Here is a 19,266-nt window from a genome sequence, read left to right on the forward strand (position 1 = left end):
CATAAACAAAAATTGACTCAAAATGCATCAAAGACCCAATTGTAAGAGCTAAATCTATAAAGCTCTTAGAAGAAAACATGGCCATAATAAATCTTCACAACATTGGGTTAAGCAAGGATTCATTAGCAGTGATACCAAAAGTATAAGCAACAACAAAAACAGACAATCTGGCATCATTCATCACAAACTTTTATGCTTCAAAGGACACCATCAAGAAAGTGAAAAGACAACATACAGAATGGGAAAAAGTTTTGCAAATCATGTATCTGGTAAGGACTTATATCTAGAATCTGTAAATAAAGCTCAATGATAAAAAGATAAATAGTCCAATTGAAAATGGGCAAAGGCTCTGAATAGACATTTATCCAAGGAAGATATATAAATGGCCAATAAACACGCAAAAAGATACTCACCATCATTAGGCATCAGGGAGCACAAAACCACAAGACACCACTTCACACCCAGTAGGATGACTAGAATTAAAAAGACAGAGAGTAACAGGAACCCTGGTACACTGCTGATGGGTGTAAAATGGTTCAGCACTTTGAAAAAAAAATCGGTCAGTCTTTAGAACAGCTGAATAGCAGCAGCTCTTTCTGCCTATGGGTCCTGTCCCCATGCTTTAATAAAATCTGCTTTTGGTACCATAAATTAAAAAATAATAGATAGATAGATAGATAGATAAAGGCTAAATATAGTTATCATATAACTCAGCAATTTCACTCCTAGATCTATACCTACAAGAATGAAAACCTATGTCTATGCAAAAACTTTTATACAAGTGTTCACAGCAACATAATTCATAATAGCTAAAAAGTAGAAACAACCTAAGTATCCATCAGCTGATGGGGGAGAAATAAAGCATGGTATACACAGACAATAGAGTATCATTCATCGATAAAAAGAAATGAAGTACTGATACATACCACACAAGGACAAACCTTGAAAACATATGCTAAGTGAAAGAAACCTGTCACAAAGGACCATAAATTGTATGATCTGATTTACCGTTCAGAATACGCAAATCTATAAAAACAGAAAGTGGATTGATTAGTGGCTGGCTGAGGTTTGGGGAGGGGTTGGGAGTGCTGCTAAGCTGAGCAGGGTTTCTTTTTAGGGCAATGAAAATATTCTAAGATTGCAGTGAGGTATGCACAGCTCCGTGAATATATGAAAAGCCATTAAATTGTATATTTTAAATGTCTACTTTTAAATACATTTATAATAAAGAAATTAAGATGTTACACTAGAAAATACCCACTTCGTGCAAACTACCCAGCCAGCTGCTTCCAAATCTTTTCTGTAATAACCTTGACCATGCTTTTGCATTAAAAACCTTCAGCTTCTAGACCATTCACGTTCTCTTTTCAGCTAGTCACATCTCTGACGGCCACTTCTGCTCCTGCTTACATTCCTACAGCCTTCTCCCCTTCCTTCCCTCATGGTCTTTGCCCAGACCGCCCAAAATGGCTCCAACAAGGAATTACGCAATCCTGAAAGGTCAGAAATGGAAGATCCCTTGGTGCTCCTCTTCACCCACCTCCTCGTTTTTAGGGATGAGGGGACAAAGGCGCAGAGAGATTACATGACTTGTCCATGGTTCCCCAAAATACTTTGTCCTTGCTCACCTCCTCCAAAAAGCCTTCATTCATAAGCAAATGTTTCCTTATCTTTCTACCCAATCTCGGAAACATTTCTTTACTGCATTACTAAAAGATATCAAACGCATTGATCTCAAGACATCGCTCACATTTAAACTCCAGTCTTGCATTCCAGAGGGAAAAAGCAGTCCTTTCATCTCCGTGGCCACTACATCTGATCTCAGCTGCTGCAGCTTCTCCTCTGTTGTCCTGAAGAACAACACAAAATTCGTAGGAGGTTGGCTTAGCACCAGCGGGGGAGCAGATACAGGAACAAACGCCCTGCCTGGTTTCCATAAAGGACACCCCCTCACCTCACCTCACAGAAAACCACTCCTAAGGTCTTCAGAAAAGAGCAGTTTAGTCCACATAAAATACAGCCTCTCTACATTTTTAAATGCTCTCAGGAAAGAAAATGATTACAGAAGGCATTCACATGTCTTTAGAGGTTTATACCTGTAAGTATTCTAGGATCAAAGATTAAGTTGATTTCTTTTTTTTTTTTTTTTTAAGATTTTATTTATTTATTTAACAGACAGAGAGAGATCACAAGTAGGCAGAGAGGCAGGCAGAGAGAGAGGAGGAAGCAGGCTCCCAGCTGAGCAGAGAGTCGGATGTGGGGCTCGATTCCAGGACCCCGAGATCATGACCTGAGCCGAAGGCAGAGGCATAACCCACTGAGCCACCCAGGCACCCCTAAGTTGATTTCTTAAAAAACAAAAAAATATTCATCTGGATGGGAAACAGAAAAACCTCAAGGCGGGGGTGGGGGGTGTGCAGGAAATTCATAAATCAGGCAGTCATTCTGGACTTCACGTGAAAAGAAAAATCCTCAAAACCAAACCGGCCTTCCACCTGTAGGAAAGCCTGGTAAATAATGACGTAAATCCATTGACGAATGTGAACGGTGACGTCAAAGCTCACGCAGGCCTACCTGGCTTGGAAAAGCAAAAGAAACGGCTCTCTAAAAGGAGAAGCAGGGCCTTCCCATGGCTGGCTGTGCCTTTATTGCTCCAAGAGCTGCCTGGCACAGTTGTCCACTCACAGGACCTTCGTGACTGAGGAAGACAAAGGCACATGTAATTAGAGACACTTTGTTCCCCAGAGCGGGCACCATCCTGGGCCTGACGAAAGATGTGATTACACAGTGCTGAGGAGGAAATTTAAGTGTTGCCCACCAGGGAGCCTGGAGGCTTTCAGAGCCAGTTCTGAGAATTACATACTGTTCCACAGCTCTGGCTAACTGACCCGGCATTTCTGGCTGAAACCATTTCCCCAAGGAGGCCAGTCAAAGTAGATAACGAGGACCTCCCATCTCACTGGGCAGCTCGGAAACAAAGCTTGAGCTCTGGAGACTAGATAATGTTTCAGTGCATAAAATTGCAAAAAGATCGAGGATTAAACATGAAAAGATTCAGAAGGGTGGGGGTGCCTGGGTGGCTCAGTGGTTAAAAGCCTCTGTCTTCAGCTCAGGTCATGATCCCAGGGTCCTGGGATCGAGTCCCATGAAGGGCTCTCTGCTCTGTAGGGAGTCTGCTTCCTCTTCTCCCTCTGCCTGCCTCTCTGCCTACTTGTGATCTCTGTCTGTCAAGTAAATAAATAAAATGTTTTTTTACAAAAAGATTCAGAAGGACGCATCAAGGTTTCCACTGTGATTCTTAGGCTGCATTCCCCTCTCCCTACCCTGTACTACTTTAGCTTGCAGTTTATGAATTGCTTGTCTTTGTAAGGATAAGGGATTGTAGGGGAACAGCCTCAGGGTCCACAAAATGTGTACATTTCCGAGAGCTTCCTGAAAATAGGCCCTATTCACTTAAGCAGGGATCTGTGCGTGTGTAAGGAAAAACAGCAGCAAAGTGCAGGAGAAGTTCTGGACACATGAGTTCCTAATGTTGACAGGCAGGAGGGAAATGAACCTGGGGTGAAAGGGGGCAATTCAGAGAGCTCTATCGTGTTTTCCTCTCCTCTTGTATGTGCCTTTGTTGTTGAGGCTATTTTGACTATGATTACAACAGATTTTCTTGGCTTAATGGCTAGAAATATACATTTATCGCTACCAGTTCCTGGGGATCAGGGCCGGTTTCTGATGACCACATATGTAAGAGTGACTCGTCCCCATATGATACAGTGGCTCCCCTGACTGAGATGGTCTAGTCCAGGGCCTCAAAGCTGAGATTTTCTGAAGTTTTGAATCCAGAAATAAGATGACTTAGAAACGAAAGCTGGCACCACATTAAATCAAGCTGAAATGGTGACATAGTTACCAACTGACTACAGAATGTACTGCCAAGCAGAAGTAGATGCTCAATCACTGGTCATGAAAATCAACGGCACTACTAGGGCCAGACTCTTGCCCTGGGCCTGGAAGAACACGGAGAAGGAGCTAAACCTCCGTTTGAGACTGTGTCTGTAAATATTGTTTCGTCTTTCCTGTCTTTCTTTGGGGGCTGGGGCTTCGGGAATCCTGAAGAAAATGGTGTAGTGAACACTAGGCCCAGGGTCATAAGGAAAATGGTCTTTGCAGTCCTTGACACTTCAGCATTCTCAGGAACAATCTCAGAGATACATTTGGCTGTTGCCTGGGGCTTTCTTCCAGACAGACTTGGGGGCTGGGTGGGAGTGGGCTAATTATGCTTGACACTGGGATAAAGACGCTGTATCTTCTCTTTTTTGTCACTGAGCTGCAGTTTCAGTGAGTAAGGGGACCAGGTGACTTAGCACGGAGGAGCACTAGCCAGGGGACCCCAAGAGATGGGGGAGGGGACTGGGAGCCCCTGCGGAGCCCTTGTGTCCTGAGCCAAGCTGTGTCCGGAGCCTCATGCCAGACCTGCACTGAAATGGTGCTTATGGCAGAGGCTGAATCTGGTCCTGAGGATTCGAAAGTTCCTGAGGGGTTTGCTTGGGGCCGCCAGAGGAGGGCATTGTAAGTGCAAAACACGGAGGGGCTCTGCAAGGAGAAGAGATGTGGGAGGCGTGCCTGCCTCGGAGGAGGCCTCTGCCGGACGTCAGGAATGATAGGAATGAAGCGTCTAGCAATCCAAAGGCAGGACGCGGCCAGTCTCCTGTCAGCCACGTCCGAAACCTAAGCGCCATCCCAAGTTTCTCTCGTGCCTTCACCTCGCCCTTCACCCATCACCCTGCTGCTGCCTCCACCGAGCGGGGCCGGGTCCCACGATAGGCAGACATGCACATGCTTTAAGCACCAACAGGGAGGAGGCAATAAAAGTCTTAAAATATTTTTGATATTCGATATATGTTTTTCAAGGCATCTAGGAGAAATCAGAATCTGTGTTTTATTAGCTATCTTATGGTTATCTTTGCTTAAATTCTAAATTGCCTCTTGGACCGACGGGGGCAGGAGCCTCTAGCGGGCTTAATCCCGTGCTGGACCTACTTGGCTAAACAGCCGCCTAGCTTCCTGTCTTTACCAGCTCAGCTCTGTCCTCCAGGAAACCGGCGGCAAGACCTTTCCAAAATGCAGGTGTTACTGCTCCGCGTAAACTAACTTCGTTACATTGGACACTGGACAGAACTCTGTCTCCGTTGCGTGGTCTAGAAAGCTCTCCAACTTCTGGCTCTTGATTTCAAGCCTCCTCTCATTTCTCATCCTCCCCTGCGCCCACTTGCCTTCCCCCATGTACCCTGATAGGGTTCGGGACGTGCCGCCCCGTGACACCTTGATAAATTGAATATTTTAAGCAGGAGAGTCAGTCTGACTTCCTTCTCCCCTTGCCTTCTTCCCTGAAACATGTTACAAAACCCTCAGGAGAGAGGTCCCCTCCCTATACATGGAGGAAAGGGGCATCCTTATTTCTGAAGACAAGGGGCACCAATTAGAATCCTAACAAATGGGCCTTGCTAAGCTTCCCCCAATTTACCAAATTTACCTCCTATGGTCGTCCCCCCTTATCCTTGGGGGATATGTCCCAAGACCCCCAGTGAATGTCTGAAACTGCAGATCGTGCTGAACCCTGTATGTACTATGTTTTCTTCTATACATGCATAAGTATGGCGAAGTTTAGTTTGTAAATTAAGCACAGTAAGAGATTACTAGCAATAACTCACAACAAAATAGAACAATTATAATAATACACTGTAATAAAAGTTATGCGAATGTGGTCTATCAAAACGTCTTATTGGATCGCACTCACCCTTCTCGTGACGCTGTGAGATGATAAAATGCCGATGTGAGATGGGGCGAGGTGGAGGAGGCAGGCGTGGTGGTGGGGTGCTGGGCTGCTGATCCTTCTGACAATAAGTCAGAAGAAGAATCCTCGACTTCTGGGCCCCTGTGACCTCAGATAACTGAAACCGTGGAGAACAAACTCGAGATAAGGGGGGGGGGGGGCGAGGGTACTCCTTAGTTTATCATATTACTCTGTGACAATCTATGCCTCATCAAATAGCATAAAGTATTCAAGTCTGGCTGCTTATAAAAATAAAGGCAAATTTTAAAAACAAAACCCCAAAACTCAAGTGTTCTCTCCTGAAACAAGGGCTGGTTTGTGTGTTACAAGATTGCTTATACAGGCTCCCACGTCACGAAAACTATTGAGTACATGTATACGTTTTTCTCCTGTTAATCTTTGTCAGTTTAATTTTCAGACCCAGCCAAGGACTCTAAGGTGGTCAAGGGGCACTTTTCCTCCCCTCCATGGAGCCCTGAATCTGAGCCATAGCACCCGACTTCAGGTCCCACGAGCATCCCATGCTGCTTCGTGCCTGTATGCCTTTGTACTTGGCACTTCTCCTACAAGGACTGTTCTCTTCAACCCATCCCCCCATTGGCCCTCCCAAACTCTATCCCACTGTGAAGTCTTCCTTGCCTCCTTTAAGTCCAAGGAACCCTAGAGTAGTTCATGCACCTCTCTGTGGACATCTGTCTCTCGTGTGCACATCTGTCGATCTGTGTCGACAGTGAGGGTCCTGAGGGCAGGAACGAAGGATGTTCTATTCACCTCTCTCTCTAAATGATGCCTGGCACATTGTAGGTAGTCAGTACTTGTTTATGGCACAGACGAATGAATAAACAAATTAAAACAGATTTATCTTGTTTTTAAGCATAATGGTTACTTTAAATTCTTATTTTACAAAGATTCATTTCATTGTTTTTCTTATTTCAATCATCTAATGGTTAAGATTCTACTTGTTCAAATTTAGCTGAAATTCTCTTCTCTTCTCTCCTCTTCCTGGTACTTCAAGCAGAGGTCAGCTCCTCCTCTGGTGTTTCCCGCATGAACTCTGTGTTTTCCTTAAACATCTTCTACTGTTTGTGTTACTTGTGTACACATTTATCCTCCCCACTGGAATGCGGGTTTCTATGGGGCAGGTCCTCTCAGTCTTATTAACTTCATTATTCTGGGCACTCAAGTATCCAGGAAGAGTTCGTAAATGCTGCCTAAATTGATCTGAGTTGTACAGATATTTTAAAAGGTAGTATGGATCCCAGGAGATACAGGAATAGATATTTCTTTCATATCCTCCTCTGGAAAAACACCACCACCATTACTAACAACTGTTCTATGATAAAGAAAAAAATAAAGGCAAATTTTAAAAACAAACCCCCAAAACTCAAGTGTTCTTTCCTGAAACAAGGACTGGTTTGTTTGTTACAAGCGTCCCTAACCAGAACACCTCTGGCTGGAAAATTTTTGAAACGTCGTGGGGTTTGGTGAGATGCCCTGTTGCTTTTCTACAACACTCTTTGGTTCCCAGTGAAGCACACCTCAAATGTGGGTAGACATTCCTAAGAAGGCTGTTTGAATTGGAAGCATCAGAATGTTTACACACCAGCATCTGCTCCAGCCCACAGACAATAAAAACAACTCAATTATGACTTCCCTTTGGAAGGTTACTGAGGTTAAAATGTTCACAGTAAGACTAAAAAAGGCTCCATATCCCTTTGTTTTTATTTTTAGGCTGTGAGATGTTAGCAGCCTCCAGCAGAATTTGCTTTATTTTAAAGCATGCAGAATAATCCCCGCGCTATTTTCAAGACCTTCCCTGCACTTCTCAATTCCTCTGAAACGGTTCTGCAAATATACACATCCAGGCACTTGCCTTTGCCTTTCTCCTGACCCCTTCCCTTCTTTATGTTTACACTTCTCCAGGGGAGCCAAAACCAACACTAATTAACAGTGAATTAAATCCTTCCTCTAGGACACTAGACAGTCAGTGCTTACTGGGGGTTCCAATGCATCCCTAGTCCCCTTCCCCAAGCTCAAAGACTCAGAGCTACATATCCAGCCCTGAAGGGAAGTTCTGACTTAATTCTGAATTAATTATGCAATTTATTCCTAAAATTTTACCTTTCCTGTCATAACCTATCTTTTCATGCCTGGGTAGTTTTATATACACAGCTTGTTTGGCCTGGAACACATTTGTTCCTTACCTTTTTCAGCCTTTAAGACCCTACCGAAATATTACCTTCTTATTTTCTTCTACTTAGCTAGACAGTTAGTTGCTTCTTCCTCAGTAGTCCCCCTGAACTCATATCTTGAGTTCTCATATAAGATAAGATATTCTGGGGCACCTGAGTGGTTCAGTGGGTTAAGCCTCTGCCTTCGGCTCGGGTCATGATCTCAGAGTCCTGGGATCGAGCCCCGCATCGGGCTCTCTGCTCGGTGGGGAGCCTGCTTCCTCCTCTCTCTCTGCTTGCCTCTCTGCCTGCTTGTGATCTCTCTCTGTCAAATAAATAAATAAAATATTTAAAAAAAGATAAGATATTCTCATACCTTATCTTATATGCCATCTTGATATTTCACATCATATGTTCTATCAGTTCATATTGTAATTGTGTTTGGTCTCTCTAGATTGATCTCTACTATTTATTTCTCACATACCTTCAGTACTCCCCAGCCTCTAGTCCTAGGATATGGGAGGCACCAAACAAATACTTGTTAAGGGGTGCCTGGGTGGCTCAGTGGGTTAAGCCTCTGCCTTCAGCTCAGGTCATGATCTCAGGGTCCTGGGATCAAGCCCCGCATCGGGCTCTCTGCTCAGCGGGGAGCCTGCTTCCCCCTCTCTCTCTGCCTACTTGTGATCTCTCCCCCCCCCAGAAATAAATAAATAAAATCTTATAAATAAATAAATATTCATTAAAAGGAATTAAGACAGAATATATGAAAGTCACTATAACATAAACTTAAAATCTACAAACTAATAACACCTTTTGTAGGACATTTGAAAGAAGCCATATTTTTAGTTGGTGTTAGGATATTATTGTTAGCATTTTATTCATTCGAACAGTGGAAAAAATACTAAAAGCTACTTTCATTAAGCATTTGAAATATACCAGACACTGTGCTCTCTTACTGATTTAATCATTATAACAAACTCTATAAGACAGATACTAAAATTGCCATTGCACTGATGGAATAATTAAAATTTAAGAGAGGTTAAGGAATTTGTCCAAACTCAAAGTTGCAAGGCTGGCGTGGCTGCCAAGCCTGCCTGATTCCACTCGCTGCTGCGTTTGGTGGATTCTGCAGTGGAACAAAATCTCTAAGGCACTGGCAGCCACCACGATGTCCAAGCTTGAGCATGACAGTAGCCAAAGCAGGCAGGAGAATCAGAAAGGAATATTCCTTTTTTTTTTTTTTTTTTAATTTGAGATAGAGAGTGTGTGTGTGTGTGTGTGTGAGAGAGAGAGAGAAAGAGAGATCATGAGCAGAGAACAGAGACAGAGGCAGAAGCAGACTCCCGACTGAGCAGGGAGCCCAATAAAGGACTTAATCCCAAGACCCTGAGATTGTGACCTGAGCCAAAGGCAGACACTTAACTGACTGAACCACTCAGGCACCCCTGAGGACACAGATTTTAAGCATAGAAAATGCCAGAGCCTCTACTCATAAACCGTTAGAACTAAGTAGGTTTAACAATGTGCTGGAAACAAGATTAGTGCAATTCAATAACATTTGCATTCACCAATAATAATCTGGTAATAATAAGGAAATAATAAGAAATATTTCATTGATATGAGTAGCAAAAAAATTCATGAGATACCTAAGCATAAATCCAACAAAGGAGTTGAGACTTAAATTATGAAAGTTATGAAAGCTTATTGGAAAACATAAAAGAAGATCTAATAAATGGAAAAACTTATCATGTTTACTAAGGGAATACTCACTATCATAAAGACATAAACTCTCTCCCAAGAGAATCTCTAAACTTAAGGATTTCAGCTGGAATCTCAACCGATCTTTGTTTCCATGTGTGGAAATGCTTCAAGTGGTATACTTAGTCTTGTATTTCCATGCCACCCACATACAAGCAGACCTGCTGCAATTTCACAACGTACACCGGTACAGCAAACATCTCTGTGCCTTCTAAAAGAGGTATGAGCACAACTGCTACCTATGAGAGGCTGAGAATAGCCACAGAAGCCCAGTGCCTTGAGCAGTCTTGGACAAGGCAATGAGTTGTCCAGGCAATGGCACAGGGAGGAATCCTTTTCAACATTTCCATCAGTTAGCTAAAGTAGGAGGTGCTCAGCAGTTGATTCTAAATCTGACAAGGGAAAAGTTGTGAAAATCGAAATCTACCTAAGGAAAATTTCATAAAAAGAAACCACCTTTTAGGAATGGGGAAGATAAGATGCTGAGTGTAGTTCCCAGGGAAAGAGCCAGGAGGGGCCTCTGCCACTGCTCAGGGGGCACGGCCTCTAGAATGGCTCACTGCAAAACCAATGCTGAATGCATGTCCACTTTTTGCCTCTTTTCATAAAAGCCAAAATCCTCTTGGGTGTTCACTTGGTTGGCGAAAACAGATACCAATGTAGATCTTTTGTAAAAGCGGGATGGTGTCCTATGGACTCTGAAAAGCAGGGGATACCTGTAGCAGCAGAATGGGAGTGGGAGGGCTGGTGTTGGACCGTCACCAGTGGACCGTGACAGAATTAGATTAGACTCGTGATGCGCCATTAGAACCTCTCAGGACACAAACCCAGAAACAGGTGAGCTAAACCTCACTGCTCTTTGGACCATGTTAGGTCACTGAATGCTGTAAGATAGTTCAGGACTTGAAATAAAACAAGTCTTCTCTTTCCTTGTCTTTCTTCCCTCCAAACCACTAAGTGCCACTGACCTTCCATGATGCTTAGGAAATGCCAGAGGTGAATGGCAGAGGTGCCAGAGGTGAATGGCAGAGGTGCCAGAGGTGAATGGCAGAGTGTAGATGGGCATTCAGGCACTTCTGCAGTCTTACTTCTCACCACCTCCTTAAATCAAGGGGCTCTGAAGCTGCAAGCAGAGTGGCTGTTTCGTGGTTTCCCTTGATACCCAAACATACTCATGGACTCTTAGGGACACAGAGTAGAGGAGCCACAGGATTATATCATCTTTCATTTTGTATTTGAAAAACAGATCCAAAGAGGAAGGAGACTTGCTAGTTAGTGGCCAGGGACAAGACAAGAACCAAATTTCTTCTCTTTGTTTATTTCCATGTAGTAGAAGAATAGAATAGAATAGAAGGGGTTGCTATTAATAATCACACTGGGACAAAAGGTGTAAACCAGGGCTGGCCCTCACATATGGGGACATACGGGCACCCTACCAGTAAGTGACAATGTGGCAAACATTACAGGCTGACTCACTCAACATCTTTACTAAGTCTTTCTTCCCTTCCTTGCCTCCTTCTGCTCTAGAAGCTGGAAAACCTACTTTCTCTTTCTCTCCCACAGCTAGCGCTGGCCAGGAGCCACAGCTCTGGAGAATGAGACTTTAGTAAGGGATTTCTGATAACTGGTGCTTCCTGATAAAACAAGACATGACACTTTTAAAGGTTATTATACAACAGTGCTAAGTAAGGAGACTCTTGGCTTACACCAGGTAACTAACACAGCTCCTTTCCCTTTCCTCCTGTGTGGACATTGTGTCAAGGTGTAGAGGTCACCTAAAGACAGTGAAGGGATAAATGTGAGAGCAGGAGGAAGAATGGCGGAGCAGAGAGTCTCCTTATTTAGCATTGCTATGCGGTAACCTCTGAAAGAGCGATGTCCTGTTTTCTATAGATATTAACCAATGTAACCGTGTTAGAGCTTGGGCAAATCTTTGTTACTGTCCTTGGTGGATAGTGATCACCAGACCACACAGAGTGGTTTCATGTGAATGAGTCTACACGGAGTGATTCTTAAGGGAGCCTGAGTTTAGGCTAGACAGAAGTACTCCTCTGTACCTTCTTAATTACCTACGAATGTCTCTAGCCAAAGCTGGCCACCCAGCCCACTTTCTTCTGAATGTCGTCTCTGCTTCCTGGGGAGATAGCAATTCTCTGGCATGTGCAACTTGATGGAACACAAACCAGCTTAAAACAAATTTGCCGCAGTGCGCCACTGAATGCTCTTAGGAGGCATGAATCTTCACTGGGACCGCTCAAGGCTTAATTCCCAAACCCTGAAAGTGTTGCTAAGTGGTTGTTTCCGACCACACGTGTCCTGTGTGAGTAAAGCAGGCAGGTGACTCTCATGGACTGTGGAAGAGCCAAACTGGCAGGTCTCCCAGGAGGACATCAATGCAGGCCAGCCTTCGGAAGGGGTCCACACACAGAAGCTTTCTCACTGGCGTAGCAGCCTCACCTAATCTCTGAGGTGGCAAGGGTAGACCAAAACATCAGACCTACATTTCTTTTGGCCTTTGCTGTGCAGTACAGAGACTCACACCTCCCATCTAGGAGCTCCACTGAGTCATCCCTCACTACTTCTGTTCTGGTTCTTGGCCCTGTCACCTCCACAGTCCTCTGTCATCATCTCACATGAGTATTCCTTCATTCTGCTGTGTCCACACTTCAGGTGACATTTCCAGAATGTTTTTATGCATTGGAAAAGGTAATATCTGGGCACCTGGGTGCTCAGTGGATTAAGCCTCTGCCTTCGGCTCAGGTCATGATCCCAGGGTCCTGGGATGGACATCCCCCCACCCCATCTCACAGTATCTCGCATCTTGCATCTGTGGCTCTCTGCTCATCGGGAATCCTGCTTCCCCCTCCCTCTGCCTGCCTCTCTGCCTACTTGTAATCTCTGTCTGTCAAATAAATAAATAAAATTCTTTAAAAAGGAATCTATCTTAGTTGCAGGGAGGCTTCTCAAATTCAGGATGTCAGGACCTCTCTTTACATCTATCTGTCCCAAGCCCAGAAAGTCCAGAAGAAGGTTGGCTTCCCAGACAATTAGTACTTATTGAGAACATAATTTGTAATTCTCTGTCTCAGGATCAATACAGAAAACAAATATGCCATACAGAAGAATATTGACTACCCAACATCCAAAAGCTCAAAACATAAACTGGAAAGAGCAACAGATAAAATTGTATGTACAATATCTCATTTTTTTTGGCTTTGTTTTTAACTACCAAAAAAAAACAAAAAAACAAAAAACCCAAACTCTGAAATGTTAACAATGGTAATCTCTCTGGGATTAAAGATAGGATTAGAAATAGAATTATAGATGATTATTTCTTTCATTTTAACATTTCTTTTTGTATTTTTATAATAATACTAGCAACAATGACGTTTACTGTGTGCCAGACACCATTCTAAGAGCTTTACCTGAACCAACTCATTTAATTCTTACAATAATCCTAGAAAGTAGATGCTATTATTATGCCAAAGAAAAGTGAGACACAGAGATCAAATTACGTGCCCAAGGTTACATACATAGTAAGTGAGTCACAAAGCCAGAATTCAAATGCGGCAAGCTATTTCCAGAATGAAGATTTAACCTCCTGCAAAAATAAACTATTGGGACATCAGAATAAAAAGCTTCTGCAGAGCAAAGGAAACAAACAACAAAACTAAAAGGTAACGTACTGAATGGGAAAAGATAGTTACAAATGAGGTGCCCAAGAAAGGGTTAGTATTCAAAATATATAAAGAACTTATACAACTCAACACCCAGGTAACGAATAATCCAATTTATAAATGGGCAGGAGACATGAACAGACATTTCTCCAAAGAAGATATCCAATGGCCAACAGACACAGGAAGAGATGCTCATCATCACTCATCATCAGGGAAATGCAAGTCAAAACTACAATGAGGTATCACCTCATACCTGTCAGAATGGCTAAAATCAACAACACAAGAAACAACAAGTGTTGGAGAGGGTGTGGAGAAAAATGCACTGTTGGTGGGAATGCAAACTGGTGCGGCCACTCTGGAAAACAGTATAGAGGTTCCTCAGAAAGTTAAAAATAGAGCTACCCTATGATCAGGAATCACACTATTGGATATTAACCCCCCCAAACACACACACAGAAACACTAATTCAGAGGGATACATGCACCTCTATGTTTATGGCAGCATTATGTACAATAGCCAAATTCCAGAAGCAGCCCAAGTGTCCCTCAGTAGATGAACGAATAGAGAAGAAATACTATATCATACACAATGGAATATTCCTCATCCATAAAAAAGACTGAAATATTACCCTTTGCAACAACGTGGATGGAGCTAGACAGGATAATGCTAAGTGAAAGAAGTCAGAAAAAGACAAATATCGGGGCGCCTGGGTGGCTCAGTGGTTAAGCCGCTGCCTTCGGCTCGGGTCGTGATCCCAGGGTCCTGGGATCAAGCCCCGCATCGGGCTCTCTGCTCAGCAGGGAGCCTGCTTCCTCCTCTCTCTCTCTGCCTGCCTCTCTGCCTACTTACGATTTCTGTCTGTCAAATAAATAAGTAAAATCTTTAAAAAAAAAAAAAAAAGAAAGAAAAGAAAAAGACAAATATCATGTGATTTCACTCATATGTGGAATTTAAGAAACAAAACAAACAAGCAAAGGGAAAGAAGAGAGAGAGAGAGAGACAAACCAAGAAACAGACTCTTAACTATAGAGAACAAATGGTTGGTTACCAGAAGGGAGTGGGTGGGGGGGATGGGTGAAACAGGTGATGGGGATTAAGGAGGGCATTTACAGTAATGAGCACCGGGTGTTGTATGAAGTGTTGAATCACTATATTGTACACCTGAAACCGATATAACACTGTATGCTAACTATAAACACTTTTTAAAAAGTAAATAAGACTTGGGGTCCCTGGGTGGCTCAGTTATTTAAAGTGTCTGACTCTTGGTTTTAGCTCAGGTCATGATCTCAGGGTCATGGGATCCAGCCCCCTGTGAGACTGGGGCGGGGGGGCTTAAAAGGGAGTCTCCTTGTCCCTCTCCCTCTGCTCCTTCCCTGCCCCCCAACACGCCCCTCCCCCAGCTCAGGCGGGCTCTCCTGTGTGTGTGTGTGTGTGTGTGTGTCTCTCTCTCTCTCTCTCAAATAAATAAATAAATAAACAATTTAAAAAAAAACATTCTTTAAAAAAAGTAAATAAGACTTAACCACTATTTCTTGCTATCTCTAAAATATGTACTGTTTTATAATACATAGCTCATAATAAAGAAGTATAATCTTCCCTTTTTTTAAAGACTTTCTTTACTTATTTGACAGAGAGAGAGAGCACAATTAGGGGGAGCAGCAGAGGGAGAGGGGGAAGCGGTCTTCCCGCTGAGCAGCGCTCTATGCAGGCAGGGCTCCACCCCAGGACCCCAGGACCTCAGGACCTCAACCCAAGCCGAAGGCAGATGCTCAACCAACTGAGCCACCCAGGTGCACCTAATCTTTCTTTATAATAAAGAAAAAAGGTTTTAAAAAAGAAAAGGAATATAAGACAAGATAGTCAAGGAGAGAGAGGGTGAAAGAATGAGTGTTTAAAAGGGAGTCAAGAGAGGGGCTCCTGGGTGGCCTGGTTGGGTCAGTGTCTGACTCGATCTCAGCTCAGGCCTTGATCTCCTGGTGGGAGTTCAAGCCCCCACGTTAAGCTCCATGCACAGCATGGAGTCAGGAGAAATGACCCTACACTTAGTATCTCTGGATTTGTTACCTCACCTGCAAAACAAGGGGCTGAACAAGACTACATTCTAGAGAAATAATTACCTTGCGCGTTACCAATAACTGTCCAGGAAGATGCCTCATCATTTTAGACGTGGCCATCGCATCATTGATTAGTCTACAGCAAATTTGTTGTCTTTGTGTTTTAATTTACATTTCAAAACCCGCATGTCCCATAAAGCAAATGCGCAGGATATAAAAACTATTGGTAGGGCTAAGGGAATGACCCTGTATGAATGAGAGCACTGATCATTTTTAAAAGACAGAAAGTGGTAAAAAAAACAAATGGAAATGGTAGGAAATGGAATGCAAAATGGCCTGGCAGCTTGCGTGATTCCAAAGAGCAGCAACCAAGTCATTCAAAAAAGGCCTTGTCCCCGGCAGCTCGGCTTTTTACCCTCCCACTAGACTTACCCCCTGATTTTTCCTACCCAGTCCCTTGTGTTAAATCTAAATTCCTCAACCAGTGGATGCTAATCTGTGAGAGCAATTCTTCCCTCCTCTAAGAGCCATCCTTGATCAACTATTTCTGACACTAGCTCAACTTTGGCTGATCTGGCTAAAGTCCTACGAAATACTTAGCCCTGCTGTCCCGAGCCAGACGCTCCTAAGGGCTTTCTCATTCCTGCCATTTTCAAATAAAAGGTGATGCCAATGGTGACCGGGTTGATTTCTTTCCACCAACTATGTTGCAAAAATAACACAGAAAGGGAAGTTGGAAAGGGTGGAGTGAGAGAGCTATATCCACCCCTATAATAAGATAAAGCATGTAGATTCTGTCTAAAACTGATCAGTCAAGACCAGCTACATATGCAAATTATTTAGAAATAGGGAGGTAAGTGATTAAACAGCCAAGAGCCAGAGCAGCCAAACAGATGACCCCGGTATCCAAAGAGGGGGAACGATGATTTGGTTAGAATCTTAAATGAATCTTAAATAGAATCTTAAAATGCTCTAATTCATAAAATTAGATGAATGCATTATTTGATAAATATTAATGCAATTTTTGAAAGTCAAAACTTGTAATTTACAGTAAAAAATTACAATTACATAATCAAGTTGTGTCTACAAACTAACCCAACTAAATGGCCCCAACAAATGGAGATGTAGGTTTTCTTGGTGACTTAAGGACTGGGAAGACAGTATGGTGACAGTATGGAGACAGGAAAACTGCTTCATCTCCTGGCCTGCGTGCGACGGGAGGCCATGGGCCAGCGGGCAGCCAGATCTACGGCTCAGGCCTGCCTTGGGTTCTCAGCCAGATCTACGGCTCAGGCCTGCCTTGGGTTCTCAGCCAGATCTACGGCTCAGGCCTGCCTTGGGTTCTCAGCCAGATCTACGGCTCAGGCCTGCCTTGGGTTCTCTGACATAAGTCAGAGAAGTTTGCTAACTGGGATACCTGGGTTTTCTGGAAAAGCATCAAGCTCTCTGTTCTCCTTGGAAGATGAAGAATTCTTTTTAGTTTCCTGCTCTCTTGGTTTCCTGTGTCTGTTTGTTTCTGTGCAAATCTCTTTGCACCTGACTTTTTCTCTTTGACTCCCTTTCCCTTAATCTGTGTGTTTTCTGCTCACTGAGGACTCCCTTTCCCCTACAGTTTTATTTTTCTCTCTACTCTTGAATTCTTCTCACCATTCCTACTCTGTCTCTCTTCCCATCCTAATTTTTCTCTGTCTTCTCTGACTTGTATTTTTGTCTCTCGGTTTTCCATATGGTTAGCTAAAACGACTTGAATCTTTTGAATGCAACTTGCTCATCTGTAACACTGGTTAATATTCCTGAGTATCCTGTATAATTCTGGCTGAGTTATTCATCTTTGAAGTTCTTGGGAGAAAGTAATTTTATTTTATTTTTTTTTTTTTAAGATTTTATTTATTTATTTATTTGACAGAGATCACAAGTAGACAGAGAGGTAGGCAGAGAGAGAGAGAGAGAGAGAAGCAGACTCCCTGCTGAGCAGAGAGCCCGATGCGGGACTCGATCCCAGGACCCTGAGATCATGACCTGAGCCGAAGGCAGCGGCTTAATCCACTGAGCCACCCAGGCGCCCGAGAAAGTAATTTTAGAAGCTGCAATCTATTTAATCAAATTGTAGACTATTACCTTCATAAGTAATTTGAATATTTTCTTCTCTTGAAACATATAACTTCAATTCTAGAAAACTTTTTCTAGAATGACAATAGGAAATGACAACAATAGAATGAGACTAATTTTATAAACAACTGGTCCTCTCAACAACTGAAAGAAATCAGCCAATGAATTAAGGCTTTTTAGTACTTAGTGAAATACTGTAATAAGATTCAAAAAATGAAATTGGATTTCACATTATATTTTAATTTTTAAATTTCTCAAAATGAAACTATATATTTGACTGAAAACATTAACCTACTAAGAAGAAATATTTTTTCTTTTAAAATTCTAAATCTAGAGGCTTTCAAAATTTCCAGTCATGTTCCATCAATGTACAAAATTGATTTTATAGGATACATTGCTCAGGAATTGTGGATGTATAAAGAATTATAGTTCTTAAAAGACACGAGCATTTGCTAATGAAACTATCTGAATGATGCCACTGCTGTCCCCAGATGAACCATCTTAACTAAACCTAAGGCTTAAACCAAGAGCACAGAGATCTCTATGGCCTATTGTAGTAATGACCAGGAAATTTAGATTTCATACAAACCTGCCTCTATTTTAAATGCAGTTTAGTTACTAGAAAAAAGCACACAAATATCAATCCACTAAACTAAATATCCAATCCACATTTTTTTCCTAACACAGAAGGAGGCCTCTCTGAAGGGTGTTCCAGGCTTACCACTGAACAGTGGTCAAGCCAAAAATAAACCCAGGAGGCAAATTCAATAGCACACAGAACAGGAGTCCATGGAGAACAGGACTTAGCTTTTCCTCCATTCACCTCCTTCTGGGACCCCCACCCACATTCCCCCATCTCCTAATTAGAGAGCTAATTAGGACTCCAGATTTAAATGCTAAATGGGGAAGGAGATCTGGTGCCAGGCCAGGATTCCTTTAACATCAAACACTCTCCTCCTTCACCCTTCTCCCCTCAGCCCTGCGAGCTGTGGCAAGGGAGCTGGCCCAGCAGGCCTGATTGGCTGGAGGGCAGTGTTTACACTTAGTTGTCTTGAGAGGGAAATCTGTCTCTCAAATGGCAAAGTCTGAAAAGATAAAACTTAAAAACAACATGCCTAGGCTTTTAGTACTTTAATGAAAAGAAACAAGTATCTTATAAGCTCAATTATTATTACCATGGTGACATGGGGGGTGGGGGGTACGTGAGGAGATCTCAAGAACAGTTCCTGGTTCCAGCCAGGCAGCGTCTCAACGGTGCGGGGCGACTTCTTCGGTTACCATGGCAACCAAAATTAGAAGAGCTTTTGCAACACTAACAGAAACCATCTTTTTAAGTGCTTCTGTGAATCACATTGAATACTGATGATGCAAATTTGAGTGATACATATTTTTCAAACATTAACACGCGCGCGCGCGCGCACACACACACACACACACACACACCCCATATTGGCATAAACAAATATTCTTTTCAGATTCCCCCTTGAAATCTTGACTTAACTTGGAATAGATTTTTCGGTCTGTTTTTGTTTCCCTTTTGGATTCCCGCGGTCTCAAGTGCAAACGCAATTTGTTTAATTTCCAAACTTGTCTGAATTGCACGGGTAAGAGCTCAGAATGTGGCTCATTTGCTCCCATTTTGAAACGGGATGAGGAATGGGGTGGGGGAG

At 42.9% G+C, this 19,266-nt stretch overlaps 1 protein-coding gene across 8 annotated transcripts in view; it reads right to left on the minus strand.

Moving 5' to 3' along the window:
- Positions 1-19,266, minus strand: part of NIM1K (NIM1 serine/threonine protein kinase) — a 58,977-nt gene that overhangs the window by 38,198 nt on the left and 1,513 nt on the right. For 4 of the 8 annotated variants that reach the window (XR_004284205.1, XR_004284206.1, XM_032337481.1 and 1 more), the window contains exon 2: positions 5,792-5,945. The exons of 1 other annotated variant lie outside the window; for it this stretch is intronic. The gene's annotated coding sequence lies outside the window, so the exon portion shown is untranslated. Of the gene's footprint in view, positions 1-413; positions 430-1,628; positions 1,646-1,750; positions 1,770-5,791; positions 5,946-19,266 lie in introns of those variants that run through there. 3 more of the 8 variants (XM_032337484.1, XM_032337483.1, XM_032337482.1) reach the window with 3 other exon arrangements.

This window comes from Mustela erminea, chromosome 3 (genome assembly GCF_009829155.1).
Source record: "Mustela erminea isolate mMusErm1 chromosome 3, mMusErm1.Pri, whole genome shotgun sequence".
Lineage (NCBI taxonomy): Eukaryota > Metazoa > Chordata > Mammalia > Carnivora > Mustelidae > Mustela > Mustela erminea.